Source organism: Grammomys surdaster, unplaced genomic scaffold (genome assembly GCF_004785775.1).
Source record: "Grammomys surdaster isolate TR1022 unplaced genomic scaffold, NIH_TR_1.0 126198, whole genome shotgun sequence".
NCBI lineage: Eukaryota > Metazoa > Chordata > Mammalia > Rodentia > Muridae > Grammomys > Grammomys surdaster.
The window spans coordinates 4,604,066-4,619,300 of NW_021621003.1; the positions used below are offsets into that span (position 1 = coordinate 4,604,066).

A 15,235-nucleotide genomic window follows, 5' to 3' on the forward strand; every position below is an offset into this window, starting at 1 on the left:
GAAAATGATCCTTGGCCGGCTTCTAACCAGCAGTCGTCAGGGCTGAGCCCAGAGCTCTGCAAGGCGCTATTTTAAGCTGCACTTTTAAAATGCAGAGGGTGGTTCTCTGTTTCTCTAACGACAGAGGGGCATTCACTGGCTATGTCTGTCTAAAAGCACACCCCTCCTTTGGAGGGGGGGGGAGAGGGAGAGGCAAAACATTACCCATTTTTACTAACAATTATGAATAGAGGATTCATTCATAACATTCACCCAAAATAGTCAAAATACCATAAAATAAGAAATATGTACCCACCTGACGTCTACCCACGCCAGGCATCTAGTTCCCTGATCTACAAACAAACATGGTGCCTCCCAGTTTCTCATTTGTTTTTATAGAAATGTTATTTGAGTACCTGAATATGTCTACGATGTGTAAGGTTTTGTGCAAATACCAAAAAGTCACACCTGTTGCCTTCTGAAAACATGTGCGCACACACACACATACACACACACATACACACACACAAACCAGCTTTGAAAACCCCTGTCAGTCCAAATAGACTTACGTTGTTTGTTCATCGTAGCCGGAGAACTTGACAGTTTGATGTATTTATGTGGACCCTTGTTTACGTGTGTTGGTTTCTTTTTAGTCTTTCCCTATTATAAACCGTGCTTCAGCCTGTGTGGCTGCGGAGTAGGTTTCCTCTTTTCACACTGGCTGTGAATTTAGGGACTGGAACTCTGGTCCTCAGCCGTGACATTGTGGGCCTTTCCCAGCTGAGCCATCTTGCCAGACCTGTGTCTTTGAGCATAAATTGTGTACAGGTATAATCTTGAGGGGAGGTTGCTATGTAAATGTTAACTTTTTTTACTTCTGTTGTTATTTCTGGCAAGATCTTGTAATACACCCCCCACCTGGCCTGGCATTCCCTATGTAGTACAAGCTGATCTCAAAAGCGCGACGACCGGCAGGGCAGTGGTGGCCAATGCTTCTTCTTCTTCTTTTTTTTTTAACTATTTTTAATTGGTTCTTTGTGAATTCCACATCATGCTCCCCAGTCCCACTTATTTCCCCGTACCTTCATATACAAAAACCCCAAGGAAAACAAAACAATAAAACAAACAAACAAACCCATCTGGCCTTGGAAACTGCAGTGTGTCATGGTGCATTTGGACCCCTTTGTCCAAACAGCTTTACTTGCAAATGTTCATCAAGTGAGTTGAGTATACTGTTCTGGTTTGAGGCCTCTGGCTTCTGCCACACCGTCAATTCTGGTTCCTCGTCATCGGGACTCCTCATGGATGTCCTGTTGTCGTCCTGCAGCTTTGGTTCAGCTGGACCAGACCTTTCACATACTCCAGCAGATGGGGTAGATGTTGGAGTGAGCTAACTCAAAGTCCTGGATCTAGGCCTGGGTAGTAGCTGAGTTGGTCACCCCTCCAGCTTCCCTGTACCCACACCACCAATGACAGCTCTCCTGCTCTTCCTCGTTAAGGGGCGGGGCCTGCTGTCCTGCCCTCAGGGTCAGTTCACCAGAGCCCCCTCCACCAGGGCCAGCTCTCCTGTACAGCCCAGGCAAGGTGGCAAGCCGTCTCTCTGGAGTGCTGCAGGCAGTGAGGGGCAGGACAGCTCTGCTCAGCCCTTGGACATCTATATGCTCCCAGGCAGCTGCCCAGACCAGGGACTTCCACATGGCCTTTGGTGGTAGCATGAGACACATCGATACAGACCCCTGCTGCTGCAGGGCCATAGACTCAGACTTGGTCCTAAGAGCAACAGCACAGGCTGGGACTTCCACTCAACCTCAGGTGACAGTGAGGGCACTCCCATCAGGCTGTTGCTCACCACCCTGGAGTCTGCAGTCCAGCCTCTCATCATCGTGCACAAACTGTCTGCTTCTCTTTCTATCTTATCTCTCCATCAATACTGGCTCGTCACAGTGGCACCTGTCCACACTGTGTCAGCAGTGGCATCTTCTGTTGAAGGGTGGAATGGTTAAACGTTTGTACGACTCAAAGATTCCAAAGGAAACAAATCCTTGGCCAAAGTTAAATACAACACAGAAAAAACGTAATTCAACCTAGAGTCATCCAGTCTCATGATTGAACCGCCATCACAACCAACTCTAGCTATAATCTACAGATTTTCAGATAGGCTAAGGATGATGAGAAGTCAACACAGCAGGACATGTTGTCAGCTGTGGGTCTCTACTCCATAGGTACTGCTCTTCTTCCTGGGCTAGGATGCAGCTCTGGGGTCACAGAGACTCACACAGTGGTCAGGTTTTTTCAAAGAAAGAGGCATACAGCACTGGCACTTACATTTGCTATACTGGCTCTATTGATGGACAGAGTAATTCGCCATTTCCCAAGGAGCAAGCACAGCAACCACCTTCGTGTCTTCATTTCTGTATCTCTTCATAGCATAAACCTTCCTCTTCCATCTCTCCACCACTGACTTGCTCGATTCCCATAGCACTCAGCCAGGCCTAGCCCATGCTATCAATTCCAGCACTTGGGAGGCAGAGGCAGGCAGATCTCTGAGTTTGAGACCAGCCTGGTCTATTGAGTGAGTTCCAGGACAGCTAAGTCTACACAGAGAAATCCTGTCTCGAAAAACCAAAGGAAAAATAGTGTGACTTCTGTCTCACCTTCCCGAGGGCTGGGATTGCACATGTGTACCTCAGCACAACTGACTTTCAGGAAGGAAAGGACCTTATCCTGCAGGCTATCCCCTGCCCTCTACGGGAGTGCTGTGGCACTCCCACTTTCAAGAGTGTGTATATGTTCACACACACACACACACACACACACACACACACGCAGCACAGAGAATAAAGAAATGTAATTTCTTGATGTTAAGGTATATTTCATTGCAGTTTTAAGTTGACTTCATAGGAGACTGAACACTCTTACCTGTACCTGAGTGCTATCTTCATCTTCTGTAAAACATGGGTTTTGCCTACTTATTTTGCTGTTTCTATATATTAAGGAAGTAGCCCTTTGTCAATGACTATATTGGATTTTTTTCAGTTTTTTTCCCTTTACATGCTACTTTCTGCATTACGTTTGTACAGAAGTCCTTTTTAGTTTTATGCTGTTGAGTTTTTCTTTTCATTCTTAGCATGGAGCAAGGGAAACTCTTCACTCTCTAGAGCTTGTCTAAATTGACCCTATGATGTAAAGTTACAAGACAAAGCAGGAGAAAAGCCTTCCACACTTCCGTGCATGGGCGGCCACAGGGAAGGAAAGCAAATCCAATAACCTAAGAAATGACAAGCTTGCCTTCTCTAATGATTTTGGAGAGAACGAGTTTTAATCACAAGTGACAGCCTGTGACTGTCTGTTTGGCCTTCTTTGGTCTTCTTCCATGTGAATGAGGCAGTCTCCCCAGATGGCGAGATTCCCAGGAAGGGTGTGTAGAACAGTGGACTTCACCAGCACAGAGGATCCCATATGAAGGCAGACAGAGACTTACAACAAGAATCTCCCTTCCCCACACTGCAAAGAAGAAAGAATGGCGAGATCTCACAGGGCAGGAGGGCAGGGAGGCCTTGTTTATACTTTAGTTAAATCTGATGGCACCATGCTTTGGGGTACCAGTCTTTGGGTCCCAACATTGGCATCTAGAAAGTTTAGCATTTAGATAATATTTTCCTTAAAAATGTGAAACTATCCCATAGCATTTTCTGCTTGAAGATCATGGTATGTCCAGCATGTAAATCCAGCTTTCTCTAGCTGGCTGTCAGAAATTCTGACCCTGTGACTGGGTTGGGGATTCAAGAGTTATGTATGCACCTTCAAGGTCTTTCATGAGAGCTGCTGTTAATGGGCCAGGGAGGGCTGGGCGCTGGGGTGGGGTGCACCAGAGGCTCCATGAGATAAGGACTTGCCTCCACCTCACATGGTATTAACGGGATTCATTATTCCATTGCAGACTGTCAGATTGAGGTCCTTGACTTCTTGATGGCTGTCTCCCTGGGCCTCTCTGAGTTCTTTACCATAGTGTTTACTGTTTGGGGCCGGGGTAGGGTGGGGTGCAGGGAGTGTCCCAGAAGCAAATGAGCATCAGGCCGATACATTTAAAGTACGTTCCTAAACCTTGCCACGATTTCCAAAGGCCTTTAGGATGCTTTAGATATAACTGAAATCAAAGTGTTATCCTGAGTAAATAACGACAGGCTGGGTAGAGTGAAGACTAAAGTTTTTAAACCTGTTGCTAGAACAGAAGGCTGGAGAACACACCACAGCAGGATGGTTTCTGCCTCAGTCACTGGTTACTTTGTGTGTACTCACTTTGTATCAGGCTGGCCTTGAACTCACAGTGACCTGCCGGTCTCTGCCTCCTGTGTGCTAGAATTAAAGGTCTACACCACCATGCTCATCACCTGTCTTCAGGTGTTCACTCATCTTAAAGAAGAGAAAAAAGCAGTCCCCCAGTCCAAAGTTGTTTAACAAAGATTAAACATGTAGAGAAAGAATTGGCTTTGTACTCAAATTTCCGTTAGTCACAGCCTAACAAAACTTGAAAACCTCACAGGTGTTTATCAAACTTATCAACAAATCCACTTTCCGTTTTCATTATGTGGTTGTAGGTTAGACGATACTGTCTGGTACTGTGGAAGCCGCATCACACTGCTGTTGGCAGAGCACTAAAAATGCTATCCACTGCTCTCCTTAACTGTGGTTTAGAAAGGGAAGGCACAGACTATAAGCTCACACAGGGCCGGCAGCAAGATGGCTTGGTGGATGAAGGCACTTGCCACTAAGGCTGATGACCTGACCTTGGCTCTCACATCACTAAGGAGAGAGCTGATCCCTATAAGTCTTCTTTGACTTCTATGTGACACCGTGACACCCCCTCCCCAATAAGTAAGTAAATATGACTAAAAACAGTCTCAGACAGGGCAACTAATTTTTGAGACCCCTCCCTCCCTCCCTCTCGTAGCTAAGTAAAACTTTGTTTGCCAAACCAAACCCAAAATAAAAACCCTGTAGAGCACAAAAAAGATATATATTTTCTAAAAATTTCCCCTACCTTTGTTTTTTTTTCACTTTCCCCTCTCCTCGAGCCATCAAAAGATATTTTCTTGGGTATTTTGAACTGAGAGCTCTAAGCATGTAGAAATTGGTTGTTTAAAAATAAAAATTCTACTCATTGCTGGGCATGGTGGCTCACACCTTTAGTACCAGCACTCTGGAGGCAGAAGCAGGTGGATCTTTGAGCTCAAGGCTAACCTGGTCTACAGAGTGAGTTCCAGGACAGCCAGAGCTACACAGAGAAACTCTGTCTTGAAAAAAAAAATCTACCAATATAGCTAGTGATATGACTGTAAGGGGTCATGAGGAAGACTGGAGTCACTTATGCTAGGAGACATCCTTGCACGGTCAGCACCAGGCTCACCTTCTGAGCTACTGTGAGAATCCATATCTGAGAGCAGCACTGAGCTGTCTGTTGTCTGTCTGTCTGTCTGTCTATTGTGCTTCCAGAGGTCAGGAGTATGAAGTCACAGGGTTGTTAAGGACACATTCTCTGGGGAGGCTGCAGAGCCTCTTGTGACTTCTGGTGGCCCTAGCCTTCCTACTTGACAGTACAAAGCCATAATGTCTGCCCCAGTCCTCCTGGGCCATCTTCTCATTGCGTGACTCTGTTTCAGGGCTCTCTGACCAGTCATTAGATTTAGTGCTTATTGTCATCTCCATGCCAGGAAATCAGGAAAAGCTGTTCTACCCATTGATCTGGCCTCTCTCTGGTGTCCCTGATACCCACTTTAAATCAACCCTTTATGCTTGGCCTGAGGTACAAGTCCTCTCTACCTCTCACCAAAGAAGCAGAATAGTAATGACCACTTGAGGCTAGTAAAAGTAAGTTCTAGACCAGCCAGGTCATAATGAGACTCAACAACAATAACAAAATAAGACGAGTTAAGGGTGTGCCTCAGTGACAGTACCTAAGCAGCATGCACAGGCCCTTGCTGTGATTCCCAGAAGACACACTATTATAAATCATGGTACAGATATATTCTTTTTGAAAAGGAAGTGGGTCAGACTATGCCCCAGAACACAGGATATGGTGATCACAATGATTTCAATGTGAAATGTCTCTCAGACATTGCCTTTAAACAGTTGGTCCCCAGCTGTGGCACTGCAAAACCTTTTAGACATGGAGTCTACTTGACCAATGAGGGACCAGAGGGGACTGAACCTCTGGGCTCTAGTTCCGGCCAGTTCCCCAAACTGCCTCTTTAATGAGCTGCCTCACCCTCCCATTGGCACAGCCCACTGGTTGGACTGCCTTCCTCACCACTTTAGACTGTATCCCTCAAACCTTAATCTGAAACAAACGCTTCTTCCCGAACCTTTGTCTTCCACAAATTCTGCCACAGCAACAGCAAAAGCAACTAACTTTTGTTTGGGTTTTTTTCCTATACACAATACCCGAATCAGGCTCATGCCAGTTTAAAGAAAATGATTATTATACCTGCCAGAAAATTGGTTGGGAGACTCAAGCTAAAGCTACATGCATAATTGTCCATTCTTTCTTTTATTCAAATCCTTGCCTGCACGTGTTAATGTTTCTGGAAAAAGTCCATAATTCAGGAAGGCTGCTATTACGATGGAGTCAGAATTTCGTGGGAGTGTGTTCGTGTGAGTCACTCTGATGGGCACCAGAACAGCCCACAGGGCCCACAGGACAGGGACTGTGTGTGTGTCTGGAGCTGATGAGGAGGGAGCAGAGACACAGGGAGGAAAAGCCATGGTGACGATTGATTTTGACAGTGGATCCTGATGGCTCATTTTGGATCTCTGTCCTGGGCTCCTGGACTCTAAGCAGTCTGGTCTCTCTGCCTACCTTGTTACTTTCTTCCAACTACTGTCAGCATCTATTCCAGCTGGGCTCTTAGCCACTTTGGAAGACCTGACTGGGCTTATCCCACATCTTTACAGATGACAGCCATCCAAAGAGAGGGTGCAACCGGAAGCAGAGTTTTCATTGTAAGGAAAGAGAGAGAAAAGCTCTATAAGTTTGAAAATAGAATTATACACTTGCCAACCCACACCATGGCCAGCACAGCTAAGTCTCCATGATTGAAGAATATTCCAAGTATCTACATGGAGTACCAGGGGTCTCCAGGCATTTGAGCTCAAGAGAAGTGCAAACAAATTATTTTCTCATTTTTATTATTAAAGTCTGGCCCACTGACATTTTCTGTATAATCTCCCATCCTTCTTGGTTGCTTTTTGCAGGTATATGGTCTAGAGATGACCCCCAGTGTAACCTGGAAGGCCACCAAAACAGAGCCCCCATCAGCCCAGATGCTCAAGTGACTCTAGGAAGGAGGCACCCCCTCCCCACCACATCCCATGCTATGTGGGCTTTCCTAGGACTGCTGTGTGAATCAGAAATAAAGCATGTGGTATTATTCATTGTCAGGTCAATTGGTTATAGTGGTTAATGTTTCTAACTCACTGGCTCCTAGTAAACTCTTTCTCTTGAGTGGCTTTCAAGAGGATACACAAGAAAGGATTCATCAAGGAAACTTAACTACATTTGTGCAGGATGTTTTTTATTTCCCCTTCCAAGCTCACCCTCTGGTCTCTGCACTCTGAAGACTGACCTAACGTCAGGGGCCTCTCAGCTCTGGGACTGTCTGAGTTATGAGGAAGAGCAGAGTGAGGAACAATCTTTCCCTTTGGTTGGTTGGTTGACAAAAGGCCTTGTTATGTAGCCCAGCAGAGGGGATGGGTCATGCTCACAATCCTTCTGCCTCAGTGTTCTGAGTGCTGGGATTACAGGTGTGAGCCACTACACTGTCTGGTGTTTTTCTGTCCTGACTTGCTCACCATCTTTTCCTCTGGACTTCCCTTATACAGATCCTGTCTAAGTTAGCTTACCCCACAATGAGCCCCCCACTGATTATCCAGGTGAGCTCTGAAATCATATATACACAAACAGCAAAAATGGACTTGGTAGGTTGCATTTGTGTGTGTGTGTGTGCGTGTGTGTGTGTAACAATAATAATCAAAGGAAAGAGGCCATCAGCTTGAGAGAAGGTGAGGACATGTAGAAGTTGACGGAAAGGACACAGAGGGGCTGGAGTGAGGAAAGAAAAGAGGGGAGATATGATGTAATTATATTTTATTTTAAACTGTTAACTAGTAATTAAAATTTTTATTAAAAATCTTTTAGGTTTGCTCAAGTAACCATGCATGCTATAAAGAATAGTTAATGAGAAACATAACTGTTGGCCTGTGAGGTTCACAGGAAATGGTCGAGGGCACCATCTACAGAAGGCAGTGAGGATGAGAGGGATGAGATGGAGTTGGTCATTCAACGAGCTCAGAGGAAGAACTGTCCGGCCTGACTGACCGTGATTGGTTTGCTTAACTCATTCTAATTCATCCATGTAGCGTCAACGAGAACCATGCCTGCTGAGGGCTGTACCTAACGGGGGCTTACAGTAAGTATGTCTAATTAAAGAAGGATAATGGAGGGAAATGTGAGTGCAGAAGTGTCTCGAGGGCCTGATTTGGACCTGGCTCTGAGATACAGGTAATCTTCTTTAATTTAGATTTTTAAGTAGGCAGTGCATTCTCTTGGGTTAAAACCAACATGTTTTAACACACACACAACAACACCTGCAGCAAATCTCTCTCCTGTTTCCCAGTTTCTACACCCCACAGGGAACCGCTGTTTCCTGTATTTTAAACATACTTATTTCTAGAATGAGTTAATGGATGTGCCAACAATTTGTGAATACGCACCCTCCTTCTTTATCAAAGCATAGAAAATTTTTCTGAATTTTGCTTTTTTTATTACTATGTTTTAGACCTCTTTCCTCACCTGTTCACTTTCTTTCTTGTTGTTTTTCTCATTCTTTTGTTCACCTGTTGTAGTGGTTTGTATATCTTCAGTCCAGGGAGTGGCATTATTAGAAGGTATAACCCTGTTGGAGTGGAGCAGGTATGTCACTGTGGGTGTGGGCTTTAAGACCCTCATCCTAGCTGCCTGGAAGCTAGTATTCTGCTAGCAGCCTTCAGATGAAGATGTAGAACTCTCAGCTTCTCCTGCACCATGCCTGCCTGGATGGTGCCATGTTCCCTCCTTGATGATAATGGACTGAACCTCTGAACCTGTAAGCCAGCCCCAAAGAAATAAGAGTTGCCTTAATCATGATGTATTGAAGTAATAATTTAAAATGGTGGCTCCCAATCTTGCTTGTTCTTAAACAGCCACCATCTTCCTGACTAGTCTAGGCCTGAGGCCAAGTATTTTCACCACTGCTTGGCTCAGGCCTCTGGCTCGGGCAGCCAGAGCCACCAGCTCTGCCACCCATGAGACACCAGCGTGGGAGATGGCTCTGCCAATCTTCCACACTGTCTCCACAAGGTTGGGCTGGGCCCAGACCATCCTGCCATCCACAAGGTACCTGGTAGAAATGAGACTCTAATGCTTAGATTATCCAAAGGCTTTTTAAGTTTGATAATACTCAATAAACAAGATGCCCACACAATTGGAAGTGTTAACTAATTAACTAACCTAGATATAAGCTGTTACCCAGGACTGCTCTCGGTACATGCGTGGTCATCCATGGCTCCTACATCTCTGCTCCTCAGCTCCTCCTCTTCCTTCCCGTCTTCCTCTCCTTACCCCTGCTCTTCCTCTCCTTACTCCTCCTACCTTAGCTCCTCCCAACTTGGGGGTGGTATGAATATGCTGCTACAATGTTGTCTGTTAATAGCAGTAAAACCCTAACTAAGACACCTGTATAGTATTCCAGCATGTGGCTATAACAGGATTTATGCAATTAAATTTATTGAAAGATATTTGAATTCTTTTCAGAGTTTTAAAAATAATTTTTTAATGATGCCCATTTATTTCATACAGTGTTATAGGATTCAACATAGAAACTTTTTTTGAGACAGAGTTTCTCTATGTAACAATTTTAGCTGTCCTGAAACTCAGACCAAGCTGGCCCCTGAATGCTCAGAGACCCGCCTACCTCTGCCTCCCAGGTGCTGGAATTAAAGTCGTGCACCTTGCCTGGAATGGTGGTTTAAATATGTATGGCCCATAGGAAATGGTACCGTTAGGAGGTGTGGCCTTGCTGGAGGAAGTGTGTCACTGTGGTAGTGGGCTTTGAGATGCTCCTCCTACCTACCTGGAAGACAGTCTCTTCTCTTAGCTGCCTTGGATCAAGACATAGAACTCTCAGCTCCTCTACCTCTGAACCTATAAGTCAGCCCCAATTAAACGTTGTTTTGGTTTTTTTTTTTTTTTAAAATATTTATTTATTTTACTTATAAGTACACTGTAGCTGTCTTCAGATACACCAGAAGAGGGCATCAAATCTCTTTATGGATGGTTGTGGGCCACCATGTGGTTGCTGGGATTTGAACTCAGGACCTCTGGAAGAGCAGTCAGTGCTCTTAACCGTTGAGCCATCTCTCCAGCCCTTTTTTTTTTTTTTTTTAGTAAAAGCTTGTTTGCACTTCACAGCAATGGAAACCCTAACTAAGACACCTGGCCACACATAATTCTTTTAACCTCTAGATTTGATACTTCATGTCAAAAAAAAAATTTTTTTCATCTCTAAGCCAACCAATACATGATATTTACTAAAGGATAAACTCCTGTTGGATCATAAATCAATGGTCTAAAAAAATTATTCAACTTTATGAGTTCATTTCTGGGCATGGATCCATAAGAATATTGGCTGATATAGCAAAATATGAGTTCATTTCAACTGAGCAGGCAGCATAAGTGTAAACGCTGCAGGGCTCGCCAAGGTCATTTGGACAAGGCATTCTGGAGTTCCCCCCAGAAGGCGTTCAATCATTCTGGTCCTTCTAAGCATCAAGAATAATTTTACTTTTACCTAAATGCTAGTGCAGCATAGTTTGCACAAGGCTGATGTGCTTAGCAAACCTCCGTGTCACCAGGGTACCAACGGTGTTCCCAGAGGGACGCACTGAAGCTGGAACTGAAGAAACCATCCACAATCCTCTCAGCTCTTGGGAGGTAGAAATAGGAGAATTCAAAGTTCAAGGTCACATTGGGCCACACGGGAATTTCAAGGCCAGCCTGGCCTACATAAGACCATGTTTCAAAATACCCTCTCCCTAAAACAAAACAAAAGTCCTCCTAGCCAAGAAAACAGTGCGTAGGATCCTCTGAGTTTATCTTGCACACGTCTGCTGCCGGGGTGGCTGGTGCTGCATCTGGCCCAAGGGGAAATTCCACCCAGCTGTCCCCTCCCAGGAAGCATGGTTGGCAGGGTGCCTAGTGAGGAGAACTTTCAGGCATGGCATGTGCTACATTTGCCAAAGGACAGAGCGTCCGACCGACCGACCAACCGGCTGGAAGGGGCCAGTTTTACATGCTGGAACTTACTAAAGGCTTTGTAAGAATATACTCAAATACAGATGGACAGGTCTCCATGAAGCTCCGCAGCCTGGACAGCGACCAGACTCAAACCAGAACCCGTAAGACACAGAAGTTCTGCAATCAGAAAGGCTAACGTCATGCTCTCAGAGGTGGGCCCAAGTGAGCATGCTCAGTGTAGAAGATCCTAGGGGAGAAGAGACAAGGGACAGAGGGAAGGAGGGAGGAAAAGGGAAGAAAAAAGAGGAGTGAGGAGGCAGAGGAGGGGAAGGAAGAGCTGTTTTATCAGTCTTTCTAACCCTTTCTGAGTTTCTGGTAATGGTATATGTTATATGTGTTTTATGGACTTCCAGAAGGTTCTTCAATTCAGTCAGTGTGGCTTCTTCCCAGTTTACCAGCCATTAGTTTGGAAACTCCAAAGTGGGTGAACGTTTAGGACAGTTATTTGGTCAAATTTTTGAATGACATGACCATTCTCATGTGTGGTTCTTCCTGTCCCAAGTGACCCATGAGCCACTTCCAAGAGTTCCCCAGTACCACTTCTGTGGGGGCAGAGCCATGAGCAAAAACAAAAGATGTATGGTTCTGCCCATTTCCATGTGAAAGATGGAGTGTGGGCAAGCCACTTCCAGTGACCAATGGCTGAACATGGGTTAATGAGTTATTGCTGGTGCTTGTCTGGCTTGTAGCCCTAGTGAATTCCTGTTCTGAAAAAAAGGAGAATCTGATATATCTGAGACACATTAAGACCTCAGCAGGTAGATCTCACTCTGCTTCCCTCCCCCCCTCCTCCTTCTCTTTCCTGCTTCCTTCTTGTGTGTGTATGTGTGTGCGTGTGCATGTATGTGTGTGTGTGTATGTGTTTAATGCATAAGTGTTCATCCAAATACAAAGAGCTAGCCAGTATTGAGCCTCCTATAGTCAGTCACCCAACCAGAAAACTCACTGTCAGGCCCTTAATCACACCTCTGACCTCAACTCATGTCCACTCGGCTTCAGCCTCTATGCAGATGTGTCCATTCCTTAGAACATTTTCAGGTACCGTTTTACTGTCTGACATGCCCTTTCCCAGATATCTGCATGCCTCTCTTTCTTACCTTATCCAGGTCTCTATACCTTCCCACAAAGCTTCCTTAAAACCATTCTGTCTGAATCATAACCCTCACCCCATGTTTTATAGTTGGCTCCACATCTGTGACTTTTTTCTTTTTCATACTTAGCATTATCTAATGTTTATGTAACATAATCTTCTCCCCCCACCCTTGGTAAACTTCATGGGAAATACTTAGTGGTAAGGATTTTTGCTGTTTTGCCCAGGATCGTATTGTTAGTTATCTGGAACCGGCCCCATAAGGGTGCTCCCTGGTGGGGGTGCTCCCCCAATGACGATGCTCCCAATTAACGGTGCTCCCTATAGAGGATGCTGTGCTTGAATCCTCAAAGTACTTATCATGTGGTTGGCAATGATTTCTCTTTGAATTCAATTCTGCCTCTATATCTGCCTGCAATATGTTCATTTCGTTTAAAACTGTAGTATAAGGCAAAATGGAAGTTTGGGGTAGGGTTTTTTTGTTGTTGTTGTTTTGTTTTTGTTTTTGTTTTTTGGAAATGTTTTATTTATTGTTCCCTTTCCTTTGTAAGGGCTTCTGCTTCTGCTTAAAGATTAGAAAAGTCAGACACCGGCGTTGATTTTGAAGCCCTGCCCCGTGCTTGCTGAGTCATTGCACTGAGCTTTAAGGCATTCCTGCAAGCCTAGGAATGCGAAAGGTCACCCTCTCATCCTTCATTCAGACAGATGTGAAGTTGTCTTTACCCAGGTTCTCTTCCTCAGAGGCAACCTGGGAACGACAGCTTCCTTACCTGGTGTCTTGATGAAGCAAATCAGGAATCAAGCGCTTCGGTGGTCCTCAGGTCTGTGAGAAGAAAGCGCTTCCTGTGAACACACTGACCACAGAGCCAGGGATGCAACAGGGGCTCTCAGCGGGAGCCTTGCCTTCTCAGTGGCATAAGTGTGTGTCCCCGTTCCCCCCCCAACCCCCCCGCAAACGAAAGGATGGGGGAGGAGCCAACATGCGTTTGCAGGCTCTTTGATGGTATGTTGTGTCCTGACTGGGGGGACAGCCTTAGTGGCCCTTTTCAGGGGACAATATCTCCCCCTGGTTATAGAATACTCGATGGCGATTGTCTCGACTGTGGATGAGCACCTGCCTGCTCAGACACTGTGAACAAAACTAATCTTTCCGGACCTCAGACTGTACACTTTTTTTTTTTTAATTCCCGCTTTAATAGCTGAAAGTAAATACAATGAGAGTATTGGTGGATGATACTTTTAATCCCTGTAATCCCAGCACGGGAGGTAGAGGCAGGAGGAGCACAGATTCTACCCCAGCCTGGGCTACATACCAAAGAGACTACTACCTTAAACTAAAAAGTAGCAAAAGTCGGCAGGAAATGTGCTCGGTTAGTAGACTGAGTGCCGAGCACACACAAATTCTCCAGGTCCATCTCCAGCACCAAGTGTGGTGTGGTGCACACCAGTAATCCAGGCACTGGGGAGATGGAAGCAGGAAGACCAGTAATTCAAGGTAATCCTCAGCTGCACAACAAATCTGAGGCCAGCTTGGGCTGCATGAGACCTTGTCTGAACAACAAAAGAACGTAGCTAAAGAGACACAGCAGAGCTAGACCCGATTCTTATTCCTATTCCTGGTATGTGTCGCCCAGACATACTAAGAAACATGTTTGCCATGTTGCCCACCGTTCTCTCTATAAGCTTTTGCCAGGCCTACCCCCAGCTGGCTCCTCCTACTGGTCAAGTTAGGGACTATTGGTACCAATAAGGGTGGTGGGTACAACATAACAGAGTGAACCACACCACACACAATGTAAACTACTAAACACAAAGTACAATACATTCATATGCCACTTTCCTTCATCATTTGTTCAGTTAGGTTGGCATAGCTCACTGTTTGTTGCCTAGAATTTACCAAGAGGCAATCTGCCTACGATCCTCAGCTCACTCTCCGTGCTGTTTAGTTTCATCCGCTTGACCCAAATGAGTCAGCTGTGAAGCAGGAACCTCAATTGAGAAAATGTCAACACCAGATAAGCCTGCGGGCATGTCTTTAGGGCTTCTTTCGGGTGAGGGGGATGAGGGTGTCAGGACATGGTTTCTCTATATAGCCCTGGCTCTCCTGAAGTTGCTTCGTAGACCAGGCTGGCCTCGAACTCACAGATATCTGCTTGCTTCTGCCTCTCAAGTGCCGAAATTAAAGGTGTAGGCTACCATGCCCAGCCTTTTTTATTACTATTATTAATGATCTAAATGGGAAGCCCCCCCCTTTGGTCAGTGCCACCCCGAAACAGGCAGTCCTCACTGTGGAAGAAAGCAGCCTTCTTCAGTGGCCCCTGCTTCAGCTGCTGCCTTCATCATGCCTGATGAACCAACCGGTTAACTAAAATTAACCTTCCCCCTCCAGTTGCTTTTGGCTAATGTTTTATCACAGCGACAGAAAAGCTCACTGGGACACTTTCCAACAGTGTGGGAGGTTGCACTAAATAAACACCAGGACCTTTACCTAAATTTGGCAACAGTGAGCACTGAACACAGGCAATGTGATGCAAACTATTTTCTAGCGCAGGTAATGCTGTGGCCTGAATGTTTGCAAGGCCCCCATTCATACAGGTTTAGCATCCACAATCTAAAAATATAAAATGAAAAATGCTCTAAAGCTTGACATTTCATCTCAAGACCAAGTATTCTTGATCTTATTCTGGGGGTGAGAGGTGTGTAGGGATAGTAAACTTGTAAGCAAATATCTCAAAATCTAAAAGAAGAGAAGAGAAGGGAAAGGCAGAGACAGAGAA

The 15,235-nt window shown here is 45.3% G+C and overlaps 1 protein-coding gene and 1 long non-coding RNA gene across 7 annotated transcripts in view; one reads left to right on the top strand and one right to left on the bottom strand.

Moving 5' to 3' along the window:
• LOC114613236 overlaps positions 1–13,363 on the bottom strand; it is a 36,110-nt gene extending 22,747 nt beyond the window's left edge. Inside the window, exons 1-2 of the long non-coding RNA XR_003710155.1 lie at positions 13,229–13,363; positions 8,828–8,930 (exon numbers count right to left, since the gene is read on the bottom strand). This is a non-coding gene — a long non-coding RNA (uncharacterized LOC114613236). The remainder of the gene's footprint in view (positions 1–8,827; positions 8,931–13,228) is intronic.
• The window catches only part of Fermt2 (fermitin family member 2), a 93,924-nt gene continuing 90,021 nt past the window's right edge, over positions 11,333–15,235 (top strand). For 3 of the 6 annotated variants that reach the window (XM_028758423.1, XM_028758425.1, XM_028758426.1), the window contains exon 1: positions 11,333–11,520. The gene's annotated coding sequence lies outside the window, so the exon portion shown is untranslated. The remainder of the gene's footprint in view (positions 11,521–15,235) is intronic. The other 3 variants (XM_028758424.1, XM_028758427.1, XM_028758429.1) reach the window with 2 other exon arrangements.